Source organism: Thalassophryne amazonica, chromosome 13 (genome assembly GCF_902500255.1).
Source record: "Thalassophryne amazonica chromosome 13, fThaAma1.1, whole genome shotgun sequence".
Taxonomy (NCBI): domain Eukaryota; kingdom Metazoa; phylum Chordata; class Actinopteri; order Batrachoidiformes; family Batrachoididae; genus Thalassophryne; species Thalassophryne amazonica.
In genome coordinates this window covers 64,802,525-64,817,122 of record NC_047115.1, presented here as the reverse complement: position 1 = coordinate 64,817,122, position 14,598 = coordinate 64,802,525, and positions in this window count along the sequence as shown.

The following is a 14,598-nucleotide window of genomic DNA, read 5'->3' as shown; positions in this document are numbered from 1 at the left end:
AAATAAAAGGGCTGAGTTCTTCTGAAAACTGTTGAGGTCTCATGTGTTATGTGCAGACGCAAGTTGAGGAGCGGACCTGCATGTGACTGAACCCAGCGCTAAATAACCAGAAGCGGTTTCCAAAAACAAAAAACAATTTTATTTTCTCCTGTGCATAATTGGTGTACAACATAAATGTGCGTTTGTCTGGCGAGGTGAAGGACGGCGCGCTCTCCAGCACCCAAATGGATCAAAGCTCGGCGCTTCTGGACCCAGACTCACCGCCGAACACCCCCCCAGGTGGATACAACAAACGGACTCTGAAGGATGGAAAAGGTGAGGTAAGTCAACAGCTACAACAAATATCCTTCAAAGGCACACACTATCAGCAACACATTCAGGTCTGAATTTAAGCTTTATGTAAAATGATCAGCTTCTCACAACAGGTGGAGGATCATCATTCAGTACGCCACGGCAGTGAGAAGCAAACTGCACAATTCTCATCAATGTCAAATATACTGCGTAACAGAATGCCAAATTACTATAACGATCATTCAGACACTAATCACCTCTGATGTGTGCTGACAGCATGTGTCCCTCACCCCTCCTCCTTCACAGGCACGATGTGTCAAACCCAGGCGCGGTCCTCAGCGTCTCACAAACGAACGTCACAAGGTCGAGTTCCCGGCAATTCTGCTTGAACCACTCATGGCTTAAATGCAGAACGCCATCATCATTATCTGCTTCAGCTGAAAGTCCTCAAGTCTGCACGTGAGCATCATCCACAGGTGCTGCAAATCATGCTGATGAGGGTGAAGGACTCTTCTGCCAGCACCTTCTCCACAGACAAAAACCAGTTTGCATACCACCTGGAGAGCAAAGAAAAGAAAACAACACCAAAATGTCCAGCCAAACCCCCCAACACACAACATCATGTGCCATAAACTCATTATATAAACTTTGCATAATTTATTACCACCCTTGAAAAATGTCAGCAACCTATTTTACAAACACTACCCAATGTTGTGCCTGCGTATCCCTTGGACAATGCGCTAGTTGATTATTTTTATTTTATTTTCAATCTTGATAGTGACTCCATGTGTTTTTTTTAAGTAACAGTACTGACTTTCAGGAATTGGTGGCAAACTTTTCCAGTCATTCAACAGTTGTAAACGCTCCATGTAACTATTCATTCATTCCTTCATTTTCTATACCAGCTTGCTCCAGTCAAGGGTCATGGGGGCTGGAGCCTGTTGCAGCGGTCACAGAGCAAGAGGCAGGGCACACCTTGGATAGGATGCCAGTCTACAGGACTCCAGGTAATCCTGCTGACAGCCAAACAGACAAATAAATAACGCAGATGATTTTATTACAAACCTTGGTGGGCATAATAAGTGGCCTGCATTTCTACAATGGGTGTTTCCATTTGATGCCAACACTCAAAGCACTTAACAATGATGGACTTACATTTGCAAATGTCACACACATACCCATGTCAAAATGCTGCCATTCCAAGTTGCTCACCTGCACACCTAGAGCAACTTGGAGATTAAGGGACATTGGCCCACAGGGAAATCAAACTGGTGATCTGGTCATCACCGCCTCTCTAACCTCCAGCTCATCATCTCCTTGTGCCACATGTTAATATGTCAATTCTTCCCGCTGGGATAGTTTTAGACCAACCATTCCTACCTCCACCAGTCAAAAGAGGGACAGTCAGAATTGAGATTTTGTCAGGTCGGCCCCTGTCTGGTCCCACATCCTCCTCTGCTTTGGTCTTTGTTACATTCGGTCTGCGTCTGCTTTACACTTTGATCCTCTAATTTTGATTTTCAGTTAGGATTACTGGTCACTGGTTTCATTTTGCATTTTAACCACTAGCTTGTAATTACTGGTTTAGTTTTGGCTTTTGTCGCATATTAGTTTCAGCCCCTGATTTAATTCTCTTGTTGATCACTTTCCACTTCTCACCTTTGTTTTTTTCTTGGGTTTTGTTTCTTTGCTCCATTTCCATGTGTTGATTCTTTTGCATTATATTTTGGATTCACCTTAAGAGTTTATTTCTGTCTGCTTAGTGTTCACTCTACTGCACTCTCTTGCACCATCTCAGCACATCTTTGTCTCCTCAGGTGTGGGGAAAACACATGTGCCTTGTTTCCTGTTGATTGCCACCACTGTTATTTAAGCCTTGTGAGTTTGTCCTTCTTGCTAGTTCATTGTTTCTGTAAACCTCGTACAAGCCTTTTGTCATAGTCCTGATTGCCTTGCTGATTTTTGTCTTTGCTTTGTGGTTTTGGATTACGGTTTTATTTCAGCCTTGTGAACTGTGTTACTGTATTTTTGACCTCATGAAGTTTTTGACCACACCTCAGCCTTACCCCTGCCTGATACTTCTGCCACGCTGACTGCTACCCTGTGTATTGAACTACTGCCTGCTTATTGTTTCTGAACAGCCTAGAACCCAAAAATTTCAAAAGGATTCATATCTTGATAGGCAAGAACCGATTGAATTTTCAAGGTCATAGGTCAAAGGAGAAATCTTTGAATATCCCTATCCTTTAATGTTGAACAAATTTTCAGAAATTCATATCTCTGTCAAAAATATTGAATTTGTTTCATATTTGAGAGCCTAATGTAGTATGGTATCCCTTTAGCAACAGACAAGTTTGATCTGGTATTTGGTCCAGATTACAGATTTTGTTACCATTGAAACCCCATTTAATGTATATTGTATTATATCTTGTGCTCTAGTTTTTTTTTTTAAGTTATTGCACTGACAATCAGGCAGTTACACAACTGCTGTCTTCCTCTATCAGTTAGTGGAAGTGAATAGAGGCTTTTCACAGAACATCGCCAATGACATCATAATAACCCCCTCCAACAGAGGAGAACAGTCAGATTCTTTTTTTAATACAATGTCCAATCTATAATGATGCACTTATGTGTCTTCTTAAATAGGCTGCTAAATTAAATCACAACATATTGAAAATTTTGGACAGTTTGACTCATATTCTGCTTTTTTTTTTTGGCTTCTCCCATTTTTTACTGGGGACTGTCACAGCAGCACTAGAATTGACCTGCATCTTGACTTGGCACAAGTTTTTATGTTGGCTATCCTCCCTGACAGAACTCCAAATATATAAGGGGGACAGGGCACTGCTGGAATTTAACTTGGTACCTTCCAGTTGAGAGGCAATCATACAATTCTTTCCTGGATGGTTTTTATGGGATCACTGGTGATCAAAATTTATATATTTGTGGCATACTAAATAAATAATGTTAAAGACACAGAGGAAAGGACAAAAAAAATGGTAGAAGGACAGATACTGATCACCACAAACTTAAATAATCTGTTCTTTCACTTAAGGACCAAATGTTAAGGCCCCTTCACAGCACAAATGAGGCAGAATGGCACACAAAGGAGGATTCAGATGACAGCCCTGCAAATTCGAACTGCACTCGAACATGTCCTACAGCAGTCGGTACATCTGTTCAGCCACAGCACATGCACACCACATTGTGTTGCACTCATGTTGGAAACCTGATCGAACGGCGGTCGAGGTGCCAGTCGTACTGCCATTCCACTGAAGTCGTAACATTCGTACTGCAAATCTGTATGCATTCGGATGATTCGGACTTGAGGTCGAGGGGCTGTACAAAATGTTGGCCACCTCAAATCCTGGTGGAATATCCCAGTCGAGCCAGTCTTCACACTACAGGCTAAATGAAGGCGAATGACAGGTAAATGCCCATTTGACTCACACTCAGCCAAAGTTGACGTGCAATCCAAAGATCATCAACAGCAATTGCAATGCACTTACAACAACCGGGCCCATTTGCATGGTCAGCTTGAATGTAGTGCACATGACACGACAATCGAGGTGCAGTCGAGTGGTGGCAAAAGCTCACAGTGTGGTCAAGTGCAGTGTGATGGCTGACCAGACTGCGTTCAAGGGATATTCGCCATGGTCAGGCATGTAAAAATCCTGCTGGCATGTCCAGCTTGTGATGTACATGGAACCCCACTGAATCCTGTTCAGGAAGCGCACATGTCATGTAAAGTATCTGTGGCACGCATTCATCATGTGATCCATCACGTGTATTCATCTTTCCATTTATTTCATTGTAATTTTTGTACCAAATCTGTCAGATGATCACGGCTCACACACGCGCACCGAGGTGATCAGATCATGTCGCACCTGACCACTCTGTCATCGCAACTCAGAGCTGGAGAACAAATATCATGTCATGTAGCACATCCACCCCTCTACAAGTGACGCACATGTGTCGGCAGGTCCTCGTGATGTGGAAAAAATAAAAACACAACTCACCTTTGGAACGGTCCAGCTTTGCCACAATGCATACTGCGGACACCATCAGCCAGGCTGCCCCATGTGAAACCTATCCATCTGATCCAGTGATCAGCCACCTGGTGAGGCAAATGTCACGTTCACCATGTAAGTTATAGTCCACATGATGCGGTGTCCTTCAGTGTGCCGCATGCCAAGTGGCCAGACACAGATGGTACGCGTGGACCTTCCATGTGGCCGGCTGCTTTCATTTATGTGTGGCTGGCTGATGTGTTCATGATGGCATCTGTCTGTGTTTGTTACAAAAATTCAGAATTGGTGCATTATTTAACATTAAAAGATATATGTTATTTTAACATTATACAAATGACAGAATTGACATTAATGGAGTTATTCTATCAGTATTAATTTATTAATAACTCAAAACCATAAGTCAGCACTACTTTATTTTCCAAAACCTCCGCCTCACGGCGACACTGTTATGAGTAGAGAGTTGAGCTTTGCTGCTCCTCTCAACTGCTTCACTGCTGCTTATGTAGTAAACAGGAGCTTCCAGCAGGGGGCAGGATGCTCAAAGACAGAAGTGCTGACTCATTGTTTGGGTCTGTGGTCACCTTAGGTGCTACCGGAAGTGATTGTGGTGTTAAAACTCAAAATCAGCTTGTTAGTAGTTGCAAGTGTACCAGAAACCAATACTGGAAGTTATCGTTTCACTGTAGCTTCCGATATATTTGTGGGTGGTTGTATCGGTTTAGCTTTATAAAAGATAACTTTTCAGTTATCTGCTTATTTGTTACTGAAGCTAACTTTTTGGCTAGCTGTGCCCACCACTGCTCATCATCAACAGATCAAACACAACCTTCTCTCACCGCTCTCAGTTGCAGGATGTAATCAAGTCAGCACTCAAAATCACCATCTGCATTAGATTCTCCCACTTCCCACCTATACTGTTGTTTCCTTTCATTTTTTTTCTCCCACATACAGAGTTCTCTGTATTCACGGCATCTGACACACCTCAGACGGTGAGCTGGAGTCGGAAAGTCATGCAGTGACACCGGCCCACTGGTGTCGCCTGCCGTGTTGACGAAAACAAGAATTTACACATATTAATGAATAAGGACACTGTGACACTGGGAGAGGTCTAGTAGAAAGTACAAGAGATGGAGGATAAGGGAGTGAAAATGGAGAGTAGAGGGGTTGGGTTCATCTGTATCAATTTAGTTGGTTTTCCTTAGGGGATACTGCTAATATTTTTGAGTAGCTATGTTCCGCTCTCTCTCTTTATTTCGTAGCGCGTCTTTGTGACCGCTGTACCTTGTTAGGGCTGCGGCCTCTTCCTCAGCGCCAACTGGGAAGAAGCGCCAGAGAGTTAGAGATGAAGGAAAGAGGGTAACTAAATAAATAAGTGCAATACAAAAAGAGAGCTAGAAGAAGGGAGGGAGCGGTGCTAGCACCTTGACGCCGACGTACAGCTGCTCTGGTGCACTGTTTTCACCTTTCCATCCCCCCTCCTGTCTGTTGAGTGACGCGTTTGATTTCACCGCATTCATACATCAGTGCACTCGTGCAATGCTGACACCTCATCTCAGCCCGCCAACTTTGGCTACCGAGGCCCTGCTTTGCATAGCACATACCGCCACCCCCCATTCCGCTTTCCCCTGCTCTATGTGACACTCTGCCCATCTTTAGAGAGAGAACGATACATCAGAAGTATGGAAGGAGGGACAGTGAGCAGAATGGGGTTGTATGAGAAAGAGAGATGAAATGAAAGAGGACGTGAAAAAATTAGCCACAAAACAGTCACTTCTCACTCATTTATGCTAACACTACCGCTAGCTTTAATGTTGCTTCTTTTTTTGTGGCTCAGATCTTTGCACAGACTTTTGGAAGTGTGATTTCTACCTCATGCTTTGTGATTAAAGGTCCATGCAACAGTCCTTTACTGGGAGTACATAAATACACTTGTCCCATTAATAACAAGTGCAAACTTACTTACAGGTGCCTCATTTAGAGAACAGACCACATTATGATCATGCTCCACATGGTCAAGATGGAGAGCCTGGCACAGGCCCAGGACAATATGAGAGCACTGGCATTTAAATGCCCTTTCCTCACTTTGTGCTTGGTAATTGTAGGTTTATTCGTTGTAAAGGCCTTACTGAAGTAAATCCTGTGTTTTAAAATGAGGAAACAAAGCGCTTACAAGGTCCAACCCGGAAATGCAGTGATGTTGGACCTAAATAGAAATGGCTGTTCATTGTAACAAAACATTGACATGAATTTTCCATGTAAAAAATTCAATTTTTATATTTTTGTTCCTGAAATATATCACTACACGTTGGACAGTTTGTATTCTCCTGGTTCCCCAGTTTGTTTCTTGTGGAATCAATACTATAATGCCATGAGACTTGAACTCTAACTGGTGAATTAAGGTGACAACTGGATTTTCTCTGGCTATGAATACTTATGTATATGTGATCTTTGGTCCTATAGGTAAAAGCTTTTTGTATGATGTTGAATGAATGCTGGTCTTTGAAAAAAATGATTTGCTCACTATTGTTTAGGGGAATTTTGAAAAATTAAATTATATAATGTTGGTGTAAGCCTACTTCATTTTTTAAATTGGGTAATCATAGCCGCAAGTTGTCAAAACATTACAATTTACTGCTTTTTACAGAAATAAAATTAATACGGAACAGAATTGAGTTCAGTATATTGGTCTGGCCTGCCACAATATTTTATGCTGCTCACGTGGCCCCTTGGGAAAACTAATTGCCCATCCCTGCTCTACGCCCTTCTTCAGACCTCCTGGTAGCTTCACTTAATTTAGCGATCGGTTTAGCTCAGCTTAGCCGATAACACAAAACATCTGGAAGCTGATCCACATCACGGCTCTCCTATAAACAGCGATCGCTCATTGTGTGACTGTCCAACTTGTGCTCACAGATTTGGCTTTCTCAAGACTTTCCAGTGTCCACTACGTAACATCTTAGCTTAGCGCAATGTAGCAGCACAAACTACAAACACAGGCAATTCCACACTTTCAGGAGAGGTCACATGCCGTGTTAGAGTTCACAAAGGGACAGGGTAAAATTTTTGAAGATTATTTTCACACTGTGGTCCTGCTCTGTCCCAGAGGGACTCCTTTAAAAAAAAAAAAAAAAAACAACTCACTTTCCTGTTGAAAATATTATCTTTAGAAAATCTGTCTGCCTAATAAGCAACAACAGTTGTGCGACTCCAGCCTTGCAAAGTAATTTTGATGTATTCACCATCAAAGTACACAAAAATCACTGATTACACACTGTAAATAATTGTTTCCCCCTCCCCATTCATTTCAGGGGCATGATCTCAGATGATGTAACTAAAGTTTATATTCCTTACAGCGTGAGGTTTCTGAATGTTTATCAGAGGCAGGTGAAATCAAGCTAATTTCCCTCTGACTTATTTTCTCAGGGCATATGGAACCAAAAATAAAATGCATCCATATTGGAATAAGGCTACAACATAAAACAATGAGGAAAAAGTTCAGCGTTGTGACTACTTTGTGGACGCACGGTATGTTCATCAGAACACCCACCCCTCCATATGTTTCAATAAAATTGTGATTACATTACAAATAACTCATCAGTTTAGTACCAGACAATAAGATATGTTTGCCTTGTCCTCAACTCTGACTGAAAAATCTCAAATGAAATTCAATGTCAACCAACTACTCATTCACTCACCTTCAACCGCTTAGTCCAGTTAAGGGTCGCGAGGGGCTGGAGCCTATCCCAGAAGTCATAGAGCATGAGGCAGGGTACACCACGTACAGGAGGCCAGTGTGTCGTAGGGGTGAACCAACTACTTCTAATTAAATTCAAAAACATTTTGTGCATTAAAAAAAAAAATCCACATACAACGCAACATTTTCAGAACTGGGGAAAGACCAGTGCACACTGATAATGTCATCACAGGTACGATGCAGAACAACAAGAAAATGGATTGCATTTATATAGTGCGTTTCCATCTGCATCAGACGCTCAAAGCGCTTTACAACAATAATGCCTCACATTCACCCCGATGTGAGGGTGCTGCCATACAAGGTACTCACTACAGACCGGGAGCAACTAGTCGATTTAAGGACCATGCCCAAGGGCCTTTCCGGTCAAGCTGGGATTTGAACTGAGGATCTTCTGGTCTCAAGCCCAAAGCTTTAACCAGTAGACCATCACCTCCTCTTTTTACAAGAAAAACCTCGTAAAACTCATTATTTTCTGCTTTTTAAGATACGCTGGGATCACAAACGTACTTAATTTCAGGTGGGCTTTTAAGCAATTTTCATTCGTATTCTTTTTTCTTTGGTCAATCTAAATTCATACTTCTCATTGAATTAGTGACACGGACATATTTAGATTAAGTTTCATGATTTCAATGGGGTCAATGTAGTGCGAGGTGGACTTCATGGCATTCAGCTCAAAGAAGCTTCAACACTCAGGAGCAGCTCAGCAATGAATCCACTAACCCTTCAGTAAATGGACAGCTATACCTCCAAAACCGAGTTACAGTCCTCTGATCAGTTATACCATGTATATTTTTATGGACATTGATGTCCTCGTACTAAAACTGGCAAGACTTTGGCCTAATTTTTGTGAGGATAAAAATGTATTTTAGAAGTGGATAATTGGTGTGGTTTAAAAGGGTCATCTGTTGTCTCCAGAGGAATGAACAGTGTAACATTAAGGAGAAAAATGTGCAAAAAGTCCTGATTATTTACTTTACTGCACTGAATAGGAACTCATGGAAAGTTCTTCAGTCTTTCGACAGATGCCCAGGTGTTTCCTCCAAGTAGTGTCAATAAATAAACTGAATCACGAGCGAGAACACATACATTTTTGGTATGCATGCATGTGAGCTGGTTAGCGGAAGCCAGCGGTTTTGCAGATATGCTCAGGTATTATATCGGCTTCAAGACTAATGTCACATATTGACACCTTCCCTCTATGTGTGTGCGTGTGTGTGTTCACGTGTGTCAAAGTGAGAAGGAGGACAGGAGAAAAAGACGACAGTGTGAATGTCACTTTGAACTGTCACACTTTTGCAGCCCCCCCATCCCCGATACCACCACCTACAACACACAGACACACGCGTGTCCTAATGAGACAGAGAGGCGCTTCCGCTGTGCCAACCCAGGGGCCAAGGTGGGAGAGACTTCTCTTTTCCCTTCCATTGTAAACACACCAACAGCTCCCCCCACACACATACACACACACACCCTGAACAGACACACAAATACCCGCCGAGGCCTCTCAGGGCCTGACAGGCTCCGATAAATCAGGCTCTCGACACTCCTCCGCCCTCCCCACCTCTCCATCCCTGCTGCCTCTCCCCTCGCCACCTGGGTGGGAGGAGAGTGTTAATTTTCTTTGGGGAGAAATGGAGGGGAGGGAGCGATGCAAGTGCCCCTGGTGGTGGCGGTGGGTGGAGTGTTATCCCACACGTCTAAACACCTGCTGAGGAAAACTGGGAAGTCCTTTGGAAAAAAAGAAGCTCTGCATACGTGAAGGTGGAATTGTCAGACTTTTCATTTCCTTGGAGGGAAAATCATCATTGGCTGAAAAGTCACATAATCCGGAATATGGAGTTTCACTGCTGTGTATCAAAGGATTAAGACCAATACATGAATCAATAAAAACATGTTTTGAGTCAACAACTCAAACTTCTGCTACACAGTTAAAAAGGAAAGGGAGACCTTGTCTGTTTTTTTTTTTTTTTTTTTTTGAGAAGAAAACAAAATTTCCAAACTGTGGGACAATTTAATTTAGAATGAAACCTAATTTATCATTTCTGTTTTACCAACACTTAAAGTGGATATGACACCAAAAAAAAATAGGTAAAACTGATATAAATATCAAAATACATACAGTATAGTAAGTTGAGTGGTGGTTTTAATTATCACTGAGAAATAAAGTTTGTACAGTTTCTCAAAAGTGTGTTTCTTGGAAAGCGCGCTGGTAGCGTTCCATCGGCGGTCACGTGATGCTGTGACGCCACAGGGTGTAGAGCCCCGTCTTTGTCTGTTAGATTAACAACAGGAACAGATAGACCTCAGCATGGACAGTGACGAGATCAAGAACTTTTCTGACTCCTCTTCAAGTGTGGATTATTTCTGACTCGGATCCTGAGGATGTGCAGTGATTAGACCCTACAGATTGGAGCCGTATCTTTCGGACAAACATTCAAACCAGGAGCATTATGGCAGTGAAAATAAGCCGGCGGTGCTTATGGTGGAGCCGAAGTAGAGGCAAGACACGTGCCAATTCCGATGGATTTTGAAAGGCTGCAGAATATGGAATGGTAAGGGAGGCTTTGATTTTTGTTGCTGCTGTTTATAACACTCTAATTACTGTATAGCATTTCGATTCTAGCGTCTGTTTACTGCCTTGAAAGTTTTGAAAAAGATCGCCGAAAATAACAGTGAACATGCCGCCGCCGTGTTTACTACGTAAGTTCCTTGACCATTTCAAGATTATTGTGAACATATTATTTGGGGTTGACATTTTCTGTGTTTCTGTGAGCAGTGAGAACATGGAGACGGTAGAGGAAAGCAAATGCGTGTGTGCGAGTGGAGGGAGTGGCAGCCTGACATTTCAAGCATTGCACAACAGTGCAGCTTTCGATCAGTCTGCCTGGACTTGAAAAGGCTAAAACATTTCGCATTGTGTTTGTGCAATATACTGCGACACACTGGTCAGGCATATTGACAAACAAGTCTCTGAGAGCTGTGTTTAATCAAAGTTTCTGCCGCTAAACAAAGTGTAAACAACAGCCGCCAGGTGCGCAAGCCGATATGGTCTACATGTAGTGACGTATTTTAGGCTTGGTGCTCAGCGGGAAGCTGATCACGGGGCGTGCACATTTTTCAGTGGCGGGACGTTCAAATGTTATATAACGGGAGAATTGCGTCCATTTTCCCAAAACGCTTTGGTTGACCGAATTATATAACCTTTGTTACATGTAATAAGACCATGTTGTCTTTAAGTGTCCACTTTAAGCAATATTCAAATAAAAAAAAAAAGGCCCAAAACAAAAACTACTCCATTGCATTCAGCTCTGTGGAATCAGATCAAATCAAAACTGATCCCATGTTTTCAAATATCATAAAAAGACAAGCAGTCTACAAACCTCCATTGAGGTCTGAGGCACAGCCCTCTGAATCACAAATCATAAAGCCAGCATGATCTTTGAGTAAGAGCATTTCATCCGCCTCATGTGTGCGCACTTCATAAAAAAGCATTAGCTATTAGCCAAGAGGGCCAAGATCTCATCTCAGCTGCTTTAGGACTGCTGTGTTTTTAGCATGCCTGCTAGTGTATGTTATTAAAATGACACCTGCTTTACGATTACTCCGTAGACGGCCACAGCGACAGTTGTCATCTATTAACTGCTTGGTGTGTTTCTGAAGAGAAAGAGGTGGTCAACATAAGGTCAGGGGAAGACTGGGAGTAATAAAAATGGAAAGAAAGGTCTAAGACATAAAACGTAGCTGAAAGCCACACTACAATATCTACCTGGTAATTTTTCTCAGTCATATTGTTGCAAGCACATCATCCATTTATCTGATGCTTTTCTTTGTGCCTCTCTCTTTCACAGTAAAAGCAATCAATCCCAATAAATGTGAAACACCACTTATCACTTATCTGCACTTACCTCGCATATAGTGCAGTTTTGTATACAGACAAGTGTGAAGAAAAGGGCACACAAATACAAAAAACCTGACAGGGTAAAATAACATACATCACTAGCAAGTTCATGTCAGTCACCAGATGTCTTTAAACAAGACATTAAAGATTTTAGCAAGAATACTGTTAAAAAGATACTAGCTCCAGAGCAGGTTTGATTCAGAAACCGAAATGAAAACTTTATCTTCACCAACAAGCTATCACCTCCCACCTATCCAGGATTCCAGAGAACTGTTACTGCATGAATAAAGCTGCCTGAAGAAGAGACAGGTGCTATTAATGTTATTGCTACAGCTACTACAACTACTACCACTAATGAAGTACTAATTAGCCTATGTCACTCCTCATATGCCAAAGTGTATGTGTGCCAAGTTTGACTCAGTTCTGAAGCACAAAGGTGTCTCTCCTTATACTACTACTACTATTATAGTTCTGCAATTTGTGTGTGTAGCATGGCCCAAGCAGAGGGTCACCCCTTTCAGTCTGGTCTGCTTGAGGTTTCTTCCTGAGAGGGAGTTTTTCTTTCCCACTGCTGCTCTGGGCAATGGTAATGTTAAACCTTACTTGTGTGAAGCACCTTGAGGCAACTCTGTGGTGATTTGGTGCTATATAATGAAAATAAATTGAAATGGAGTAACAGTACACTCTGTTACAGAACAATAGAAGCTTGGGTCTATGCAGCCTTTTATTTAGGAAGAAGGCATGAAATAACAGCCAGGAATTATTAAACCTTTGCTCTGTAGGTCTACCAGATCCTCAGCATCACAACTGTGGGTTGAAGAAGGACTTGGAGGCATCAGACAGAAATTTGACATCGTCCAACTTTAAGATAGCATGACTATGACCTGAAAGACCATGGACCATAGCGGAATCATTATCCTTAAATCAACATTTAAATACAAGACCAAAGTTTACAGTTGATTATTAGGACAAAAGCTTCAATCTATGAAGGTGAAGGCAAGAAACAAGCCTAAGTTGTGTTGACTTACTGTTTGTCATGGTGAATGAGTATCGATAAAACTTCCAAGAACTATTCTGACAGTATCTGTGTCCACCACGCTGAACATAACTTGTTGTTTATGAACAGAATCAGGAAATCAGCCATTGTCGCTGGCCTGTTCGTGTTTGACAAAAGCTCTGAATTCATGTCCATATATTTCAGATCTCTGTGTATGAAGTGAAGACGCACAATAGTGCCGGAGACTTGGCTGATGCATCAGCCTCCAGCCTTCCTCGGGTCCATCTGACACCTCTGGAAATTGAAAACGGCACAAGCCTTGTTCACAGTAGAATTGTCCCACAGTGCGTGCTGTACGCTCCTAAACACACATCCAGGCATTTCCCATTCATGGAATATATTCCCATGCAGTTCCTGTGCAAAAGATATTTTAAAACATGAATGAAATCTAAATGAAATCTTAACATATGAGCACAGCTGTATGCATCCCTCATGCCCCATATGGATTGCACACGCTCAGTGGAGGGTTCACAGCAGGGCAACTTTGGTAATGGAGGATCTGTTGCAATGCGGCAATAGTTGGAGAAACTGTATAGTTATGATATGTCGATGCCTTCCTTTTGTGGCTGCTGGTGCATTAGATATTACGCTGCACCAACCCTAACCAGCAAGTTTAAATGTTTATATTTTGTCATTTATGGCTCAATAGTAATGGTAATAGTAATAATGTCAGTAATGTTAAACTATTTCTGAAAATGTGCCTTTGTAAATAATCCAGATCTTAAGATGTACATCTTTACACTCTCCCAAAAGCAAGGTTGTTACATTCATTAAGTGTTTTTGTAATAAAATCAATGTCATAACCCTTCATCCTTTATTTAAATAATATGGCATGCATTGGTGTCAACATAGTTCCATCCTGATGTGCCAGAGCAGTTACAGCTTAATGCTTATCTCCTGAGCCATTAATTGATTTTTCTTCCAGATCCTGTAATTTAATATGTCCACTACAACTCGGGGTGTTCTGTGAGCAAACTCACTGCTCAATGTTGGAGAAACAGCAGTATACCATATTAAGTCAGACAGCTTCATTTCAACTCTCCAACCTTCCTTTTCTCTCAAAAATTCTTGAAAGGGTAGTTGTAAAACAGCTAACTGATCATCTGCAGAGGAATGGTCTATTTGAAGAGTTTCAGTCAGGTTTTAGAATTCATCATAGTACAGAAACAGCATTAGTGAAGGTTACAAATGATCTTCTTATGGCCTCGGACAGTGGACTCATCTCTGTGCTTGTTCTGTTAGACCTCAGTGCTGCTTTTGATACTGTTGACCATAAAATTTTATTACAGAGATTAGAGCAGCCATAGGTATTAAAGGCACTGCGCTGCGGTGGTTTGAATCATATTTGTCTAATAGATTACAATTTGTTCATGTAAATGGGGAATCTTCTTCACAGACTAAAGTTAATTATGGAGTTCCACAAGGTTCTGTGCTAGGACCAATTTTATTTACTTTATACATGCTTCCCTTAGGCAGTATTATTAGACGGTATTGCTTAAATTTTCATTGTTACGCAGATGATACCCAGCTTTATCTATCCATGAAGCCAGAGGACACACACCAATTA